The following is a 6,212-nucleotide window of genomic DNA, read 5'->3' as shown; positions in this document are numbered from 1 at the left end:
CGTCCTTTTTACCGCATTCTGCCCACGCACACATGGCTTTTCTGCCACCCGCCTCTCACCCACCACCGTCCCGCGAGAGTCTGCTTTTCTCACTGCCCCGTTGTGTACACAACGTCTGCCTGCCATTTTCAGACCCCGCAGAACCTGTTTCCCTTTTTTTTCCATGGAGACACGTCTCGAGGCAGGATGGGGAGAGGGGAGGGGGGGACGGGAGGAGGACTCCTAGAGAAGTCAGCAGGCAGGCGAGTCGGTGCACTGCCTGGCACCAGTGCGCGCTCTCTGCCGCCTGCCTACACGCTCCCGAGGTCGCGGGGCATCCGGACAGGTTCGCCGGCCGTGGGCGAGCGCCGTACAGCGGGGGCCGTCCAGACGGAGCCGTAATACCGAGCTCGGCGCCGGGCACCGGCCGCCGCGGCAGGTGACCGCGAAAGGGGGGGGGGGGGGCAGACGGAGTCGGAAAAGAAGACACACGATCAGAGAAAAATAAAGGCAGATAGGGGGAGGGGGCAGCGCTCCGCCCGGCAGTGGCGGAGGAGGAACTTCTTTGTTCCCGGTGTGAGGGACGCTGTGCTTCAGGTCCCCGCGGGCCTCTGGGGCTTCTAGGTCTTTGGGAGTTGGTCGCAAGTGGGGGGCACTCGCTGAAGAATCCCCCCGCCTTCCCGGAGTGTGGCTGGGGAATGAGCATGGCTCTGCAGGTTGCTGGAGGCGGATCTGGACGAGGAGTCCGGCGGGACACGACCAGTGAGGTGAGTGAGTGCCCCTGCCAGGGCTGTCCCGTTATTCATTCTTTCTTTTTTTTTCTTTTTTTTCTCTCCTTTCTTTTTTTTCTTTCTTTCTTTCTTTCTTTCTTTCTTTCTTTCTTTCTTTCTTTCTTTCTTTCTTTCTTTCTTTCTTTCTTTCTTTCTTTCTTTCTTTCTTTCTTTCTTTCTTTTTTTCTTTCTTCCTTTTTCCACAACTATTGCTGTATTGACCTGTTACTCGCACTTTCTGCCAATTGTCTCCCTCCCCCCTCCCACTCTCTTTCTTTCTCTTCACCCCCTGTTGATCTCCGCCGCCTGCCCTTTTACCCCCTCATCTTTCCGTGCTCCCTTTTTCTCCTCCCGCTCTCCGCTCCTCCACGGTCCCACACTCTTCGCCGTCTCTCTCCCCCGCCTCCCTTTTCCCCGCTGTCTCTCGGTGGTTTCTGCTGCAACGCCCTGGCACCCTTCCCCGCCACAGCTCCCCCGAAGCTCCGCGAGTGACTCTTTCTTTCCTGTTGCCTGTTCCGTGGGCTTGACACACTTAGTTTGCACACAGAGATCCTTCTGTTGGGGGGAGAGGGGTGGGGGAGGGGCCTGGTAACGTGTCAGGATCCGGCGTAGAAGGGGTGGAAACCCCATCAATAAATGACATGTTCCATGCTGAGAGTTCTGCTTTTGATCCATACACATTCATTTAAAGCGTCACGAATATTTCATAGGTGTTCATATCCATATAACGCGCAGAGCACAACATATGTCATATACAATGTCATGACTTCACTTTCATTTAATGTGCTGCCAAGCTGGGCGATACGCTACTGTCATTCAGTATTGGGTGCCCTCATTGCTTTGCTAAACTTCTTTTTACTATGCTATGTTTTAGCACTCTCTGACATACTATTCATGGCTATGCTTCACTTTGCTTTTGTATCTTATGCTGTGCCAAGCTATGCTTTGCTATGCTATGTTTTAGCATGGCATGGCTTTATATGCTATGTGAGTCTATGTATTGCTGTGCTGCACTTTGCTTTTGTATGCTATGCTGTGCCAAGCTATGCTTTGCTATGTTATGTTTTAGCATGGCATGGCTTTATATGCCATGCTATTCTATGTATTTCCATGCTGCACTTTGCTTTTGTATCCTATGCGGTGCAATCTTTGCTTTACTTTACTATGCTATGTTTTAGCATGGCATGGCTTTCCATGCCATGCTATTCTATGTATTTCCATGCTGCACTTTGCTTTTGTATGCTATGCTGTGCCAAGCTATGCTTTACTATGTTATGTTTTAGCATGGCATGGCTTTCCATGCCATGCTATTCTATGTATTTCCATGCTGCACTTTGCTTTTGTATGCTATGCTGTGCTAAGATATGCTTTACTATGCTATGCTTTAGCATGGCATGGCTTTATATGCTATGTTATTTTATGTATTACTGTGCTGCACGAGCATGTTATGGCGGTATATGGTATTCTATCTACTTCTGTGCTGCACTTTGCGTTTGTAGGCTTTGCTCCGCCAAGTTATGCTTTACTATGGTAGACGTGCCCTCTACAAGACCAATTTCTATTACTATGGTACCACTCACTATGTAAAGGCACAGTATGCTATGCCATCCTATGTATAGCTATGCTGCTCTTGGCTTTTGTTTCTATGCTTTGTTATGCATTGCTAAATTAAAGTATTCGTTGCTACGTTATAGTAAAGTAGTCTATCCTTCGCTCTGCTAAACTATTCTATACACAACAATGCTGTGCTTCACTATGCTGGGCACTGCTCGGGGTTTCAATGTTATGTTTTTTTTAATTCAATGCTTTCCCTGCCTTGGCTGTGCTATTCTTTGATCTTCTGTACTTCGCATTGCTCTGCTGAGCCATGCTACTTTTTTTTAAAACCTATGCTATCCCAGTTTGCTCTGATGTGTTTTTGAAAACTTTGTTTAGCTATGCTTTGCTATGCTAGATATTGATAAACTATGCTTATGTATGCTATGCAATGCAATGAGTGAAATTGCTTTGTTATGCTGTTTACGCTTTGCTGTGCTTTTGCTCTACTTTGCAATGCTATGCATGTTATGTTTTGTTATAATAAGTCATGCTTTCATAAGTAATGCTATGCCACTCCTTGCCTTGCTATGCCATGCTGTGCTTTGAGGTGCTCTGCTTCGCGTTGCTTTGCTATGATTTTACTCTGAATAAGAATGCCATGCCAAGAGTTGATGTACTATTCTGTTATGTTTTGCACTGCTTTGCTATACTATGGTTTACGCTACTATGCTGTTATGCTGGACTATGCTTTGGTAAGATATTCTACATCATGCAATGGTATCATTGTATGGTGTGCTTCGGTATGGCAAACTTTGCTATGCCATGCCAGGGTTTGAAATTGCCAGAAGCTGCAAGCTATTTAGCTCCTGGTTATAGCAACGGGGGGCCTGGCTAGCTTATAACCAAGAGCTACCAGGAGCTACGTGTGACTCCCCAGGCAAGTGGTGCCACATAAACATAGCTATGCAATATTAACCGTGTAGGTTTGGGAATGTATATAAAAGAGAATAAAGGACACACCAAAGAGACATTTAAAGCATATTGGATAATATAGAATGGACACAAAGATATAGTTGGTATCTCACGCATTATGCACTAGCTCCTGGTTCCCCAGACGTAGCTCCTGCCTAGAGGGTGATGCCTGATACCCAGAAGCTGCTTTTTGCTCCTGGACAACAAATCGTAATTTCGACCCTTACAATGCTGTGCTAAGTTATGCTGTGTGATGCTATGCCGTGCCATGCAATGCTAGAGTCCAATTTGCTGGGCAGTTTCAGAGCGCTATGTGTGCTAGCTGGAAATGGTATGGCTGTGGCTTATTTAGAGGGGATTGGTATTTGCGGAGGATTCAAGGCTATTAATGTAGCTTGCGCATAATGTGTGCTCATGCGAATGCCAGTCGGTTCAAACAGTTTTTTAGTATTCAACGAGAACCACAACGAGGATTTACATGTTTACATGTTGGCAAAAATGGGAGTGGGAGTAGGGGCCAGTGGCGGAGCCAGAGAGGGGAATGGGGAGGGGGTGCCCCCCTGCTTCCACCTCGTGCCCAGTACACCCTACAGACTCCCGCTGGCGCCCTATTATCCACCCTCTGCACTGGCACCAAAAACTGCTTCCGGTACTGGTGGCGGCATAATGGCAACTGGGGCGGTTAACTTCCAAGAGACGGTGGGAGACCCTGAAAGGGCTGCGTGTGCCACTGGGGTGGCAAGGGGAGAATCCATGGGAGAGGGTCCTTACCAGTCTAATGGGTGGGGTCTTTGGAAGATTCGCTAGTGTGGGCAGGGGACCTTGGATAAGCCCTCCTCTGGGAGAGGGGTTCATGGCAGAGAGTCCCAGCAGTGGGGAGCTTATGGAAGAACACCCAGAGAAGTATATTGTCCTCATTACAACCCCCAACAGAGGAGTGAAGGCCCCCATGGGGCTTCCCCAGTGGAGGAAGGGAAGAGCCAATCAAGGAGACTACATCTGCGCAATAAGGATGGGGCCCCAGAAATGGGGTCAGGGCGCATGAAGGAGTTCTCAACAGAGGGGATGAGGCAAAATATAGTTTTATTCAAATTTGATTAACACCGCCACACAAAAGCACCTGAGTGCTACATAAAACAGTGATACAAACGTGCTTAAAAAAGGTGAAACAACAAGCCAGTAATCAACTCCAACGTCAAATACCATGTGCAAGCATGGATCCATGGAGGAGGCCAATATGGAGCCCGTGCAAATCCATAGATGAGGCCTACGTGTAGGGGTGAAGATGTATAGATGAGATGTGGTGCAAATCCATGGACTAGGCCTATGTAGTGGTAGGGAAGAGCCATGAAAGAAGCCTTTGTGGAAGGGATGCAGATCCACGGAAGAGGCCAATGTGGAGGAGGTGCAGATCCATGGAAGGGGCCAATGTGGAGGAGGTGTAGATCCATGGAAGAGGCCAATGTGAGGGAGGTGCAGATCCATGAAAGAGGCCAATGTGAAGGAGGTGCAGATCCATGGAAGACTCCAATGTGGAGGCGGTGCAGATCCATGGTTGACGCCAATGTGGAGGAGGTGCAGATCCATGCAAGACGCCTATGTGGAGGATGTGCAGATCCATTGAAGAGGCCAATGTGGAGGAGGTGCAGATCTATGGAAGGGGCCAATGTGGAGAAGGTGTAGATCCATGGAAGAGGCCAAAGTGGAGGAGGTGCCGATCCATGAAAGAGGCCAATGTGGAGGGGGTGCAGATCCATGGAAGAGGCCAATGTGGAGGAGGTGCAGATACATGAAAGAGGCCAATGTGGAGGAGGTGCAGATCAATGGAAGAGGCCAATGTGGAGGAGGTTCAGATCTATGGAAGAGGCCAATGTGGAGGAGGTGTAGATCCATGAAAGAGGCCAATGTGAGGGAGGTGCAGATCCATGGAAGACGGCAATGTGGAGGAGGTGCAGATCCATGGAAGACGCCTATGTGGAGGAGGTGCAGATCCATGGAAAGGGCCAATGTGGAGGAGGTGCAGATCCATGGAAAGGGCCAATGTGGAGGAGGTGTAGATCCATGGAAGAGGCCAAAGTGGAGGAGGTGCCAATCCATGAAAGAGGCCAATGTGGAGGGGGTGCAGATCCATGGAAGAGGCCAATGTGGAGGAGGTGCAGATACATGAAAGAGGACAATGTGGAGGAGGTGCAGATCAATGGAAGAGGCCAATGTGGAGGAGGTTCAGATCTATGGAAGAGGCCAATGTGGAGGAGGTTCAGATCTATGGAAGAGGCCAATGTGGAGGAGGTGTAGATCCATGAAAGAGGCCAATGTGAGTGAGGTGCAGATCCATGGAAGACGCCTATGTGGAGGAGGTGCAGATCCATGGAAAGGGCCAATGTGGAGAAGGTGTAGATCCATGGAAGAGGCCAAAGTGGAGGAGGTGCCAATCCATGAAAGGGGCCAATGTGGAGGGGGTGCAGATCCATGGAAGAGGCCAATGTGGAGGATGTGCAGATACATGAAAGAGGACAATGTGGAGGAGGTGCAGATCAATGGAAGAGGCCAATGTGGAGGAGGTTCAGATCTATAGAAGAGGCCAATGTGGAGGAGGTGTAGATCCATGAAAGAGGCCAATGTGGAGGAGGTGCAGATCCATGGAAGACGGCAATGTGGAAGAGGTGTAGATCCATGAAAGAGGCCAATGTGGAGGAGTTGCAGATCCATGGAAGACGGCAATGTGGAGGATGTGCAGACCCATGGCTGAGGCCTATGTGGGGGTGATGCAGATCCATGGAAGAGGCCAATGTGGAGGAGGTACAGATCTTTGGAAGAGGTTTTTGTTGAGCTGGTGCCGTTCCATAGACAAGGCCTTGGTGGAGGTGGTGGCGATCTATGGATGAGGGCTCTTTGGAGGTGGTGAAGATCCTGTGGGAGTTCTGGGTGGAGCAGCAGAGGCTCAACAGAAGG

At 49.5% G+C, this 6,212-nt stretch overlaps 1 protein-coding gene across 1 annotated transcript in view; it reads left to right on the top strand.

Annotated features, from left to right (window-relative positions):
- The first annotated feature begins 205 nt into the window (after positions 1 to 205).
- ARHGEF19 (Rho guanine nucleotide exchange factor 19) overlaps positions 206 to 6,212 on the top strand; it is a 275,868-nt gene continuing 269,861 nt past the window's right edge. Inside the window, exon 1 of the mRNA XM_069611104.1 lies at positions 206 to 746. The gene's annotated coding sequence lies outside the window, so the exon portion shown is untranslated. The remainder of the gene's footprint in view (positions 747 to 6,212) is intronic.

Source organism: Ambystoma mexicanum, chromosome 8, assembly GCF_040938575.1.
Source record: "Ambystoma mexicanum isolate Mex_15411 chromosome 8, UKY_AmexF1_1, whole genome shotgun sequence".
In the NCBI taxonomy this organism is placed as follows: domain Eukaryota; kingdom Metazoa; phylum Chordata; class Amphibia; order Caudata; family Ambystomatidae; genus Ambystoma; species Ambystoma mexicanum.
The sequence above is the reverse complement of the archived record's forward strand: the minus strand, read 5'-3'. Positions and strand labels throughout refer to the sequence as shown.